At 37.5% G+C, this 15,627-nt stretch overlaps 1 protein-coding gene across 2 annotated transcripts in view; it reads left to right on the top strand.

Annotated features, from left to right (window-relative positions):
- The window catches only part of MTERF1 (mitochondrial transcription termination factor 1), a 347,595-nt gene that overhangs the window by 147,803 nt on the left and 184,165 nt on the right, over positions 1-15,627 (top strand). For both annotated transcript variants that reach the window (XR_011502918.1, XR_011502913.1), the window contains one exon: positions 3,442-3,630. The gene's annotated coding sequence lies outside the window, so the exon portion shown is untranslated. The remainder of the gene's footprint in view (positions 1-3,441; positions 3,631-15,627) is intronic.

Raw genomic sequence — 15,627 nt, 5'->3', positions numbered from 1 at the left:
TTTTGCTCTTTTGACAACTCTAAAAAAGCAGTTCTCAGCCTTATGAGAAACAATGTCTGCATTAAAATATCTGCACATCCCTTTAAAAAACCAATACAGGCCTAGTTTTTTCCTCATATTTCTTTACTCCCTAGGTATCTCATCCATATGAGATACTCTTCCTGACTTCAAACAGCACTTTCTATATGCAAGAAATACCCAGAGAGTCAAAGAGAATGAGACTATGCCCCATCCATATTTTTATTTGATTGAAACAATTTATCGGATCAACATTCGCTGTTGTGTTAATCGCTTATGCTCTAGGCTCATGTAGAGTTTACATTCATCTGTTGATGCATCTTTCTCCAGCATGCTTGGTTTCTACTCTTTGAAAAGGGCAAAACCAAATAACGTATTTGGGTGAAAAGGCAAGCAATTCCTGTTTCTGTCGTTCATTTCAAAGGCAAAATATTCTCTAGTATTTTTACTGTAGATTTTCTGGAGGACAACCAGTGGTGTTCATGATGATTCTGTGTTTATTTTTCTAAGGAAAAGAGAAAGACGAAAACTAGCGTTCTTGGTGCTTACTACATGCCAGGCATTGTACACACATGATTTCATTTAATGCTTGCATTAACCCTTCAGCAGAGGTATTATTATTCTTTTACTAGAGATGAGAAAACTGAGGTTTGGAGAGTAAGTCACTTACCTGAAGCCACAAAGCTGGTAGGTTGTAGAAAGCTAGGATTCATAACTAGGTATATCTCTTTTCCCTAACTCCAACTGCCTCCCTTCAAGCAGAGATGGTCTTTGTTGATCACCTGGCAGAAAATGCTCACTTGGAATATTGAAAAGTATCCTCCAAACAGATTTAACTTTAAAAAACTGTTATAGAATTAGGTGGAAAAAATATGTTGCTTTTCCAGATTTTAAAAGGTAAAAGTTTGAAGCTTAAATTACTGAAAAGTGGGCACAATTACATGGTTAAAATGAACTGGATATATAGGTCTATACTCAGAAGATTAAACATTTAGAATTATTATTCCACGTAACTAATCAAATCCACAATTTTTGTCAGAGTAAGATATTAGTTTAATAAGAATAATATAGACCAAGAAAATGAACAGCTGCTTGTTTGGTTCTAAATATAACAGTAATGATCATATTTTAAAATATTTTTTAATTATAAAAGAATTGCCAACAAAGGAATAAGAACTCAGAGGTTCTTGCAAATGCTTAAAAGCAGCCACATGTTCTTGCTACAAAGCAGAGACAAAACAGTCTTCATTTTTGTGCCAGAATTTCCTTTTGGCTCAGATGACCAGATCTACAAAAGAGAGAATGGGGAGATTTTGCTATTCGAAAAAGGTTTCCTGATATACTTGGGGGAAAAGTTGTAAAAGACATATGAATTCTTCTAAAATAGGTTATCTGTGGGTTATCCATCTTATTACTGTACAAAATGCGTTCACTTTTGTCAGTCATGGTTTCTATTTTTGTCTACAAATGGTAACAACTTCTCTGTCTAGGTTTTGAGAAGGTCAAATGATATGTAAAAGTACTTTGGAATGGTTAAAGTGTTATTTGTATGGAATAGTAAATGCATGCAGACAGTATTTTTCAGAATTATCTAATATATTTTCCCCTTGTTGTAATACAGTTTCCTCCTCTATCACCTTCCCTCCGTTATTGTCCCAGGGAAGAACAGGGAGAATGTCACATAGATGCTGGGGAGGCTCAGAAAGGGAGACAAGTCTCGTCAGTCAAAAGGGAGAAGTTGAAAACACTTCAAATTCTTGGAGGCACAGGGAGAAGAAACAGAAAGGAAGGAAAGGGGAGAAGGAGGGAGGGAGAAGGGCAAGAACTCAGCTCCTGTGTACTGGCTCCATGCATGAAAACTCCCATAGGGTGGGTAGAAACATCCAGAAAGATTTTAGGAGAACTCAGAATTCCCTTCTCTCCTGAGAGGAGAATGAAAGCCTTTTAGAGAAGTTCTGAGATCAGCGTAGCCCTCCATGATGGGGAAACAGTAGAGCAGGATTGTGAGAGAAAAGCCTACATAGATGGTCCTGAGGTAGTATTTCTGGTTGCCCAAGGCCTGTGCAAGGCATGCACAGGATCCAGAAGTCCTCAACCAAAGAGAGAAGATTCAAACATTTGAGAGAAGCAGTGGACTAGATTGGTCCAAAACACTCTAACACCCATTAGACAGACGAACATCAGAACGTCCAATAATACCAAGTATTGGTGAGGGAGTTGGGAAACCCTCTTGTACTGTTAGTGGAAGTCTAACCTGGTACAGCTATCTTGGGGAGTTCTCTAGCAGTGCTTAGAGAAATCTGGTCATATACATATACTAAAGATTCCCACTCCAGGGTGTATATTCTAGAGCCACTCTCACATAGGCCTATAAGGGAACATGTTTGAACATGTTTATTGATGCTCTATTTGGGAAGACAGAAAGTTGGAGGCAATTGAGGTGTCCACTGCTAGGGGAACAAATTAGTCAATTGCAGAATATACATATGTGGTGAAATTCTATGTACCACTCAAAATTAATTATCTAGATGTGCATAAAGCAACATGAATAGATCTTAAAAACATATGTTGAATGAAAAAACAAAAAAGTTTCATAGCACAATTACATGTATATAAGTTAAACACATACAAGAACACAAACAGCATTACGTATTTCTCAAAGATACAAACATACCTAAATACATTTATGTTTTGTAAACATTAGTGTGGATACCTTTAGCAGAGAGGAGAATGGAAGTTAGGATGAGAGGTTAAGAGAAAAACAATAAAATTAGTAAAACATGATATAGGCCTTATGAGTTTGGATGACGGTGTACCCTGAGCTAAGAGAGATGATTAACTCAACTCAGAACCTTAGGTTAAAAAGAAAAAAGCTGAAGTTTGCATATCTGAATCATGATGAAAAAATATGGTGTTATATTGTGACATTTATATTCAGGAGAGGTGGTCCTTCAGGGAGTGACCAGCCTCTATGAGTAAGCTACTGATCCATATCACATAAACAGATGATTTCAGGACCAGGAGAAGGAATTTAGTAAATTGCTTGTTATTTAGTTCTCCGATGCCCTGGAAGATGAAACATTTACCCCCTGAGACTAATTTTTCACTGACTGATCAAACTCAATGTACTGTTTATGTTCTCTGTAACAGGAATTTTAAAGTACATAAATTTTTAAGCAATAGTCTGATATCCAAAAAGATACATTACTTTCATCTGAAGTAATTTGAAGTTCAACTGGGTGAAATACTGCTACCATTTAAGCTCCTTATTTATTAAATATGGATCCAGTTAATCAGATTTATAGTGTGAAGTTGGAACTCTCTCTGATGGCTGGAGAAGGAAGTCTGATGTTCTTAAAATATTATCCTCTGTGGTCTTCATTATTCACTAGCTGCGTGTTGGCTATCACTTTACCTTTCTAGATCTCGGCTTCCTCATCTGTGAAGTGAGTGGACCAGTTCATTACTCCCTGCATATGCGATGATTTCACAATGACAAAACTAAAAAAGGCGATTGAAATTCTACTGAACAGAAAGACCTCCCTGCCGTATTACCGACAGTCTGTCAGGGGTTGCCTCAGGGCCAGAAGTTGAGAAGCACTAACTCCAAAGGTAGGGGTGAGTCAAAGTCCATTTCCACACTGTTGCCTTTGAATTACTCAGTGCTTTTCAGAATCAGGCATTTTTAAAATGCCAGTGGATTCTTCTTTTTTTTTTTTTTTGTGCTGAGGAAGATTCACCCTGAGCTAACATCTGCTGCCAATCTTCCTCTTTTTGTATGTGAACCACTGCCACAGCATGGCCACTGACTGACAAATTGGTGTAGGTCTGCACCCTGGCCTGGGCCACTAAAGTGGAGTGCACCAAACTTAACCACTAGGCAACTGGGGCTGGCCTCCAGTGAATTATTCTTTGAATTATTCTTAAAAGTAGAATTGGAGCAATAGATTTATATGCAAGTGCCTCATTTATATCCCATTATCAGAGTCCATGATTCTGGATGGTGTTAGAAGTAAAATTATTACTATAAGTTTCTTTGGATTCTTCTAGTATAAAAATATCTTGGATGGTGTGCAAGATGGTCCTGTAATATAATAGCAATAATACCTAATATTTTGTAACCCTTGCACAGACACTGTGCTTAAGTGCTTTCCACTTAGCACAACTAACTCAATTCATTTTCACAACAACCATGTGAGATAACTACAATTATTATCCCCTTTTATGGAGGAGGAAAATGAGGCACTGAGACGTTAAGTAGGTTGCTTACAGTTTCACAGCCAGAAAGAGGGAGAGATGGGATTTGAACCCAGGCTGTTTAGCTTAAGAGTTCATACTTTTAACCACTAGGCTTACTGTCTCTCTAACATGCAGTGAAGTTCCAGTTCACATCAAACTTTTGATATTATACTAGGGATTTTTCTGGACTGTATGTTTTGAATAACGTTCCCATGACTCCAGCAGTGGTCAATTCTTGAGGAAGATAATCAGAAAAAAATCCATTGGATTGGCTTCTTTACTCTGATTCTTCCTTCAGCCCTATCTCGTACAATAAGTGTGTATCTAATATTTGTTCAGTTCCTCCTCCATACCAGATTAAGTGCTTTATGTTTATTAATGTGTTCATTCCTCATGACCCATATGAGATTTGCATGATTATTAGCTCCATTTTACTGATGAGCAAGCTGAGGCTTATAGAGGTTATGCGTTTTTCTTGTGGTCATAAGTCTAGCTAGGATCCAAAGGAGCAGCCTCTGGCACTAGTGCTAAGCCCTTTGTAGGATTGCTTCTAAGGATGCTTATCATTTGTAGGCCTGGGTTTCTCCATCCCTAAACAGAGAGTCGTTCAGATGTCTCCTAATGTAATGTCCAGCTTTAATTCTTTAGGAGTCTATTATTCATATGGGTCATGGCTCCCCACTTAGTACTGGCTAAAGTAGAATTTCAAACCAGGCTCAAAAATTGGCACCCTCGTCTCTTGTGGGCTTTGGAAAATCACAAATCTTGAGCATATTAACCAACAAAACAAAATATTACACGGAAAACTATATTTTTATTTATTTGCCCAGAAACTATTTTAAATCGAGCATTGTTAGTATTTATATTATGCAGGCTTTCCTTTAATTAATGAAGCGTTTTTTTAAATAATAAAATTTTCTTTAAAAAAGACAATATTTGGGGGCTGGCCCAGTGGCACAGTGGTTAAGTTCGTGTGCTCTACTTCAGTGGCCCAGGATTCGGAAGTTCAGATCCCCGGTGTGGACGCAGCACTGCTTGTCAAGCCACACTGTGTCAGCATCTCACATAAAATAGAGGAAGATTGCACAGATATTAGCTCAGTGACAATCTTCCTCAAGCAAAAAGAGGAAGATTGGCAACAGATGTTAGCTCAGGGTCAATCTTCCTTACACACACACACAAAAAAAGACAATATTTTTTTTTAAAGGTATGTTTTTCTTAGCGAGGAAGATTGGCCCTGAGCTAAAGTCTGTTGCCAATCTTCCTCTTTTTTTTCCTCCCCAAAGCCCCAGTACGTAGTTGCATATCCTAGTTGTAGGTCATTCTAGTTCTTCTATGTGGGATGCCACCACAGCATGGCCTGATAAACGATGTGTAGGTCTGTGCCCAGGATCTGAACCAGTGAACCCTGGGCCACCAAAGTGGAGCATGCAAACTCAACCACTTGGCTATGGCGCTGGCCCACAAAAAGACAATATTTTATCTTAATGGAGGAATTGTTGCATTAAAGCAAATGCAGTTTTGCTGGCATTCACATGTTTAAAAAAATCTTCCAAATGTTGACCATAAATTTGTAAAGCCCTTGAAGCAAACTTTCTTAGTAAAAACTAGCAAGAGAGAGACTGAAGTAGAAAAGAAGTCATGACTAATTGCCTGGGAATGTTTCCTCACTCTTGAAAAGAGGTGGAAGAGTGGGATGAGGAAGTGGGGTGGTGTGACCTTGTGATCCTGGATGTCTTGTTTATGTTTCCTTATCATGAATCTTCTTGCTAAAAGTAAAGTGTCGGTAAAGTGGCTTTAGTCTGCCAGAGAGACTCTTGGCCTTGGTCCAAACTTAACTGAAATATTATCAGAAATACATTCTTTACCATGTATAGCACTTGCAAGTTCTTCTAATGAGGTCCACACGTGGTCGCCAAGTAGGCAGGATAATCCAGTGCCTTGGGCAGGGAAGAGCGTGCCCTCTCACTATCTGTCATGTAGGAGTTATCCACCGTATGTGGCTTTGCCTGGCATGTCCAGGGGACTGATGCCAAAGGGTTGTTATGTGGGATAGAAGTAAGTAGCATTATGTATTCGAGAGCCTCAAAGAGACCATCTAGTTTTTAGACTTTTATTCCAGAAAAAAAAAGAAATTTAAAGCTCATTTTATTCTGGGACAAAACTATAATCTACTTAGAATTAAATATCTAAATTACTTAAGGATAAATGATAAGGATAAATGTTCTAAATGGCTACAAGGAAAACCTTATGGAGTATGCCTCTGGAAGGAGGCTATACATGGCAATTTTAGGAGAGATAAGGTAATGGATAGTTAATAGGGCAGGAAGACAGGGTTAGTGGAGGTGACAGAGTGCAGGTAACAAGTTCATGACACATAAGAAGCTCACAATATACACACATTCAAAGAATGTTTAGAATCAAGGTGGCAAAATACACAAGGTCCAGAATATACTTTAAAACATCAGTTGTTCTATGCCTTTTATTTACAATACTTAACTCTAAAGAGCTCTAAAGAACTCTAAGAATTTTACTTAGATTAGCCTATACAAAAGCCAAATTGGTTAGGAAATCAAAATTTCTATTTAGAAGTGAGGAAGTTAGGATATGGAGGGTTTTCATAATTTGCTCAAAATCGCTTTGTGTGGATTATGACCCAGGTCTTCTCTGACTTAGCAACTGAGCAGGTGACGTTCTTCCTCTCCACCATCAGAAGTTACCACGTTCCAGCTGAGTGCTGCCCTTTGGCTTGGAATCATAAAGCTGTAGGTTCTGAAAAGATGTCATCTCATTGAACCCTAGAGCCTTTTGCTTGAATCTGTTCCATATAAACTTTCTCACCATATTTCTCAAATTAAATATCTCCAATGATGACATAATTGAGTAGTAGCACTTCTTTATCCCCTCTCCCCCCCAAAAAAAGCAGCTGGAGAGAAAGCCAAGGATTGCCCAAAGTGACTCTCTTAGTTAAAGATAATCGCAGCAAAACCCTTCCCTCAACTGCTTTACATTGGTGGTGAATAAAAATGGTACCACTTTAGCCACATCTAATGTTCAGACAGTGTGATTTTTGGCTAAGGTTAAAGCTCTTAGACAATTATGGCTCCCTTTTTTTGTTTTTTTTTGAGGAAGATTGCCGCTGAGCCAACATCTGTGCCAATCTTCCTCTATTTTGTATGTGGGATGCCACCACAGCATGGCTGGATGAGCGGTGTGTAAGTCTGTGCCCAGGATCCAAATCCATGAACCCCGGACGGAAGGAGCAGAGCACATGAGCTTAACCACTACGTCACTGGGCCCACCCTGCTCCCATTTTTTTAAAATTGAAATATAATTGACACACAATATCCTGTTAGTTTCAGGTGTACATTACAGTGTTTGATATTTATATGCATTATGAAATCATCACCATAGTAAGTCTAGTTACTGTACAAAGTTGCTGCAATATTAATGATTATATTCTCTGTGCTGCACATTTACATTCCCGTAACTTATTTGTTTTATAACTGGAAGTTTGTACCTCTTAATCCCCTTCACCTATTTCACAGCCCACCCCCAAACCTGATCCCACTTTGGTAACAACTAGTTTGTTTCCTGTATCTATGTCTGTTTCAGTTTTGTTTTGTTTGTTCATTTGTTTTGTTTTTTAGATTCCACATATAAGTGAAATCATATGGTATTTGTCTTTCTCTGTCTGACTTATTTCACTTAGCATAATACCCTCTAGAGGCCTTCTCTGAATGGCTGAGTTAATGTGCCATTCAGGCAAGATTCAGGATTAGGATCTGGAATTCCATAATCTCAAACTGACTATTTAACATTGTTTTTCTAATTATAAAAATAATTTACACAATTATCAAAAATATAAGAAAATAAAAATCACTCATATTTCTGTGATTAAGAGATACTGTTAAAATTTTGGAGTATTTCCTTCCATTATTAACTCTATGCATTAGTAATTTACTTTACAACGTAGGGATCACACTATATATGTTTTAAAAATTCTGTTTCTTTTACTTATCACTAAATCAGAAATGTTTTCTTGTGCTATTAAATATTATTTAAATTGTGCTATTTACTAATTGCATATATTTCATTGCGAGGATATATTATAACATATTTAAGTGATCCTTTATGGTGATGGCTTAAATTACCTTGGCCTTTCGTGCACCTGCCTTCTGCTGATGTGCCGTTAACTTTTATGAGAGTTGCTGTTAAAAACATAGGCTTATTGTGATAGTTAATTTAATGTGTCAACTTGGCTAGGCTGTGGTGCCAGTTGTTTCGTCAACTAGTCTAGATGTTGCTGTGAAGATATTTTGTAGATGTGATTGACATTTATAAGAGTTGAGTGTAAGTAAAGGAGATTACCCCGCATGTAATGTGTGTGGGCTAATCCAATCAGTTGAAGGCCTTATAAGCAAAAAATGAAGTTTCCTGGAAAAGAAAGAAATCTGCCCCAAAACTGTAAAAGAAATTCTGTCTTGAATTTCTAGCCTGTTGACCTGCCCTACAGATTTCAGACTTAGAAACCTCCACAATCCCATGAGCCAATCCTTGAAATGTATCTTCTATTAGATCTGCTTTTTTTCTGGAGAGCCCCAACTGATAGACCTGTGAAATCTATTGCCACATTTGTCTTGAGAGTGCCATCAGAGACCTTACCTACCACATAAATTAGAGTGCCCACAGAGGTCTCACATAAAATTTTCTTAAAAATTTGTAGAAGGAAAGTATCGCTTCTATTGAATACTAGTATATTTCCTATCTCTGACAGGAGAATTTCTCTACTATCCTACTCCTCTTTTGGTTTAGTTGAAAGAGGCATGGAGCTCAGCCATGGTGGGTCAATTTATATTCTTTCTTCTTGGTCATAACTTAGCACTTCACTTGACTTTTCCTCCATACTTTTCTTTACTTGTATCTGTATGATGTCTCAATTGTTTATGGAAAAGGATAAGATATAAAGAACTAAGGTCCACCCTCTCTTTTTCTTCCTTTGATTTTAGGGTGAATGTTTCCTTTTCCTCTCTGGCTGAATAAAAATTATATTCACTTTTGCCCTCTTCCTAAAGACTTGAGAAAAACCATTAAACAAAATCTGTTTTCTTTTCTCTGGCCTATGTGTGAGCATATTATGTGCCACTATAGTAATGGCTTCCTACTGAGTTATATCCAGCAGAGCCAACCCTTGGCTTATAGCCTGGGCAGGTTCACTGCACCACCTCTCAGGTGGTGGAAGTTGGCTAGATCTGATCAGTGGATGAACCTAGAGACTAGAAGATGGGACTTAATTGACTCAATTAATTGTATGTATTAGAATGCTTTGCTCAACAATTTTTCCTAGTGCAATTCCTATTACTTCAATTTGAAGAACTACTTCAATAAAAGTCATTTTATTGTCCATATCAAAATTTTCTGCATAGAAATCTGGCCCAATGGTGACCATTGGTGGTTTAGTAAGATTCAGATGGCATACAAGCCATCTGAAAGATGTAAAACTCTTAGACATGCAATAACAGCTGCCAATCCTGGCGCCACAAAATATCAGCAAACCCCAGGTCTGCTTTTTACTTCAGTGGATGCTTTTGATTTACAGATATATTAAAATTGCATAGGAAATATAAATATCCAAAGTAAAAGGCATGGGACAGACTATTTTACCTGTCCAGGAATATTTATACTTTGATGAGAAGAAGATGTAGCAGCCTGGCATATTTGAAATTCTAGACGGGAAAGAGAGCCAGACAGCCCTTAAAGAAAGATATACTGAATAGAGTCATCTGCAATGACTGGCAAATATGGTTAGCACAGTATATTAGGAAACAGAATACTCTCATTTCCTTCTTCTGGGAGTACAAAGTATAGAGGAATCTAATATCCTTTGTAAAAATATTTCTGTATTTATTGTTTATTCTCCCAAATGGCTATTCTCCCAAAAGGCAAATAGTGTAGTCTCAGAGTTTGGATTTAGCCTTAGAGTTTCTCTAAATACTACTTGTCTGATGTTTCTTTAATATGGAGATTAAACGCAAACATGAAATTAGCTTCCTTGAAACATTCACTTTGAACTTTGCTTTTCTGCTACCAAGGAGATGATCTTTTGAACGGATGCCCTGTCACATCGACAGTGTGTTCAGAGCTTGGATGTGGGCCAACTTCGCTTAGCCATTTTTCCTTATTTAGCTCGCTCAATATTATTGGCAGTTTGCTTCCACCAAAACCCCTGTTTTCTAAAGGATTTTTGACAACTTCAAGTGGGTTCAATATCTTTCATGGGAGGTTGTGCTAACTGGTCAGAAAACCTGAAGTGCCAATTATAGCAGCAGCAGAAGTTGAGTTGCTTTTATTTTACTGGGAATATGAGGGAATCCTGTGCAGGCCAATATATAGAGACTATGATGTAACTTTTCAAGTATAACACAACTGAGAAACTATTTAAATTACATAGCGTTCCTTTTTTGAATGGTCTTAGAGGGACTTTTTGGATAATTTCAAAATTCTCTCATTAGTTTTATAGCTTGGTGATTAACATTATCATTTCTCTTTGAAAAGGAGCATTTAGTTTTATGATGAGCATGACTGTTTCCCTCTGTTTTGTTGATATATGAAAGTAATTGAATCAGCACCATTCTTTTCTCAACTTTTGGAAACTCAGGCTAGTTGATGGGATAACTCTTTAAGTTAAACTACCTATTTGATGCATTTGCTGAAATGTAAAGACTGAAAAATCCACAGCTCTTAACTTGTCATTTTGGTAGCATCATTCATTGGTGAAAATAGAATATTTGCTAATGAGGAACATTGTGTTTGTGTGTGTGTGTATGTGTGTGTGTGTGTGTGTTTTAATACAGAAATTTTTTTTTTTAAAAAAAGCCTGGCAGCCATTGGGAACACCACTGACTAGACAGAGAGAAAATGTTCTTCAATTCACACTTCTCAAATACATTTTATGATGATCCTGGCTGTATAAGGAAAGCTTTATGAATTCAATGAGGCCCTTTTTACAATATTTTTGTATGTTATATGTAGTATGAATACTCCTCTTTTTAAGTAAACACAGCATGCAATACTCTAAGCCTAATAAAGCAGGGAAATAATTCATTTTATGTATTCTCCATCCTCAAAGTTAAAGTGCCACGTGTTAAACTGTGAGGAGTGAAAATATTGTCCAGCTTTATTAGGCAATGAAGGAAGGCAAAGCCACAAAGATAGAGGTAGTGGTGTAAAGTTGGGAACTATGGGAAATTCTGTGGTTCAGGAAGGAAAATGGGTAGCCAATAGTAGACAAAAGATGCTCAGGTTGCTGCTGCGTGGGAAATATAAACTGTTAGTGTTCAATTGTTTGATTTCAACAATCAGCATTTTAATGGCCTTAGACAAAAAAATTTTTAGGCTGGCATATTATTTCTCATACTCCCCATCATTTATAATAGAGAATGATGGGAAATTAAGAAGAAAGTAATTTTAGCAGTCACTTTATTAAAAAATTAATTTTTCCATAAAGTAAGATATACATACACAGTCTTTGGAAATATCTATTTTATCAGATTTTTAATTTTAGTATCAGATTTTATTTGAATTTATGTACTATGTTCTGTTTAGAAATTTTTTATATTTGTATTAATTCACTTGATTAAATGCTTGATCAGTGTCAAAATATCCTATTTATAGATCGGGCAAAATAAACAACAATAACAATAACTGCAAATCCTCATTGGCAAGGACATAATTTCATGGCTTGCAGATAGCCGTCTTCCAAGAGTCATTGTTTTACACTGATCTTCTCATCGGTAGCTGTCATTTGTTGAGTGTTTATTATGTGTTAGATATACTAGAAATATTATTTTATTAAGTCATTACAACTGGCAGAGGCTCACAGAGTTCAGGTAATATGCCAGAGGTCATATAGTGAGTTAGAAGCCAAACTGGGTTTATGTCCAGGTCAACCTGGCTCCATATTCTACATGTGTTACCACTATAGTACTCTTCTTCTAGCAGTTTTCATTGCAGACATTTTCTTGACATTTCCTACCACTTTTCCTTACAATGCCTTGGCTACAGGTCAAGTACTACTGCTGAAATAAGCAACACATTTCATTTTTGCCTTCCTTGAATATTCTCTTGGCTGTGTCAGACAGGACCAACTGTTTGTTCTTGGGTCCTGAGGAGGCTGTGATAGAACTGTGCTTGGAAGCTCTTAGGTATATTCTCAGACTCTGTCTTCTGACTTGGTGATAGTGGCAGGAAAGGAGAACAATGTCAGAGGGTCAGCCACGTCTGGGAGAAAGATTCCGGGCAGAGTAGAGCTGTGCAAGCTTCCCTCCCACGCCCTTCTCTTTGCCGGTCAGCAGTGTCTTCTGAGATTTGGAGACGAGACGGCAGAACAATCTTGCTTAGCTGACACTCAGAAGCATTCCAGAGGAAAGAATGAGCAGGATGCTTCAATTTTACAGTGGGGGTGGGGGAAAGGGGAAGTCTGTGTTCTAACCTTGAGCCATGGAACTGACACAAACCATAAGGAGAGTCCACAGGGAAAAGGAACAGAAAAAACTCTTTGACAGTTCTGCTGCTTGAGGGCGACCTACCCCTCACTCCCTTATTTCTGTTTATAATAAGACATTAAATAGGGATAGAGAAATTTATAAAAGAAAAATCCTTGGCAATGTGGCTGGCGTATGCTTTTGGAATCTGGAGAAATCTTGCGTAATGAAGTTAATTTTTATGGCATAGTGAATTTTCTATTGGTCTGGATAGAAGCATTCTGACAATGGGAATCAACAAAAGGGAAATTCTTCATGCTATACATTAGCACTAGTGTTTGACATATTCCCCCCTCCTCTCCCTTCCTCCCTTCTTCCCATCCTTCTTTCCTTCCTTTAAAAAAATTAAGCACCTAGTATATATGAGTCTGTGCCAGCAGCTGGGGATATAAAGATAAATCAGATATGGATCTTACCCTGAGTAATACAATATATTCATATTATATATAAAAATAATATACCATATTAATATAACGGGGAATTTAACATATGGTAAGTGCAAATAATGTGCTAGAGGAGTTCAACTTCATTTGTTTATTCATTTAACGGATATTTGTTGGGAATGTTAGAGACTAGGCATTGAACTAGTGCTGGGGTTAGGGCTGGGGCTGCCCTCCTGCAGCTTCAAGTTCACTGGAGGACACAGGCCTGTTATCAGACACTCACAGTGAAGAATGGTCAGTGCTAAATCTCATTCTTTAAACAAATAATTTTTGTTGCCTACTAAATGCCAAGCATTTCTTAAGAGAGGTTGAGGTGAATTCATGGAGAAGGTCTCATTTGAGCTGGATTTTAAAGGGTGGGTTTGAACACAGAGATGGGGGGAGAAAAGCATTCACATTTGAGAATGAGGGGAGAGCGATGGTAAGCATTTGAGATTTCAGGAGGAAAATAATGGTAACAATCACAATAGCTAACCTTATGTAGTATTTTCTCTGCTAGGTACTGTTCTAAACATTTGGTATATACTTTATTAACTCAAGTGTTCCTCACAACATCTCTGTAATTTGGATACTGTTGCCATTTTACATATGAGGAAATTGAGGCACAGAGAGGTTAAATGATTTGCCTAAAGCCACACAGCTAGTAAGGGGTTGATCTGGGATTCAAACTCAGGCAGTCTGTAACTTGTCTATACAATCTCTATAGCAGGCTTGCTATAAACTTGCTATAAGCAAAGTTGAGGAAGAGGAAAGTTGTGATGTGGAAAATAGCAAGCAGCTCAATTTGACCTGTGATTAAGGTTGGTGGGGAGGAAGTGCGGGAAATAAATTGGCAAGGCAATTTGGGCCATATTATAAAAGACCCTGAGAGTCAGATTGTATGAATTTCCTTTTGCAGATAAAGGGGAGCCACTGAAGGTTTTTGAGCAGGGAGGACTGTGATCTGAGCTGTGCTTCAGAAGATTCAGCCTGAAATACTGTGTAAAATGAGGGGCGACAAGGCAGGGAAAGAAGTTAGGGACTGATTGTGGCGACAGGTGGGAATGAGGCTTGGTGACAGTAATGAGAGAGTTATTAAAAAGGGAGTTTTGCAGGGCCTGGGAACTTATTAGAATGCAGAGGTGTCGTGTTAACCTTTGGCCTGTGCCAGGCAGTGGTCAGAAAGGGTTAAATGAATATGCCAGCTATGGAAATTTCTTGGGCATTAACATTTTCCACTTTTCTTTGGTTGTATCAAATGCCCTTGTGATGGGAGAAAAAGAACAAACATCAAAAGTACCTTTTAACTTCACAATTCTTTCTAAATTTCTTTAAACTTATAGGCTATACTGCTGATTTGCAGACTTCAAAGTACACAGAAGGATCAGGGTCAGATTGAAAAATTATTTCTTACAGTTTGATAAAATATGCATGTAAATCCTATGACCTGCCACTGAAATTATTTATGTGTTAATGTAACTTTGTAACACTAATTGCACTGTTTAAGGCCATTTTTTCCCCCCACACAGCTTTTTCTCTGTAAGTGCTGGAAAAATTTTTGCTTATTATTTATGCTGTACTTTGCAGATTCCACATGTTGTTTGTGGATTCAAAAATATCAAGTTTTTTTTTGGAGGAATTATGGCAAGAAGAATAACTAGACTGTGTTCCTATGGGCAATGGTTGGGACGTTTGCATTCAACTTGCTATCATTAAAAAATTTTTGTTTTAGTCCTTATTACCTATGAGAACACCATCTCAGTATGTTATGTTTGTGATAATTTTTCTCAGAAGTAACACATTACGGTTTTTTAATTCTTTTTCAAGCGGGAGTCTCTCCTCTTCTTCCTCCAATGTGAAGGGAGGAAACCAAGATAGAAAATTGAGAATTGAGGCTTTCCCCAGAAACTCACCAGGTTTTCCTATATTTGTGAGATTCTCATTAATAACGATATCAGGATCTCTATGCTTTTGCAGATTAAAGTTTTGTTTTGTAGATTGAAATTTTGTTGGAATTGATGGAAATACACCATTTAATGGTACTGAATATTGTTCTGCAGTTTTTAGATATTGGTCATTTGTAGTTTTCCTCTTGGATTTGAATACTGATATTTTCTTGGTTATGTGGTATCTTTACAATTGTTTTTAATGGTCTCCTTGGCTTTACCAGAGGTTTGAGGCAGTATTGTGAAATGGTTAAGAAAATAGGCTTTGGGTTCTACAATTGCTTCTCAAACTTCAATGTGCGTATGAATCACTGGAAGAATTTTTAAAGGGCAAACTCTGATGTCGTGTCAGACTATGATCAACAAATCTGGGGTGGGGCCTGAAATTCTGCATTTCTGATAAATTAGCCTATTGGACCAGATTTTGAGTGGCACAGTCTAGGCCCCCGTCCTTGTGTA

The sequence above is a fragment of the Equus asinus genome, chromosome 1, assembly GCF_041296235.1.
Source record: "Equus asinus isolate D_3611 breed Donkey chromosome 1, EquAss-T2T_v2, whole genome shotgun sequence".
In the NCBI taxonomy this organism is placed as follows: domain Eukaryota; kingdom Metazoa; phylum Chordata; class Mammalia; order Perissodactyla; family Equidae; genus Equus; species Equus asinus.
The sequence above is the reverse complement of the archived record's forward strand: the minus strand, read 5'-3'. Positions and strand labels throughout refer to the sequence as shown.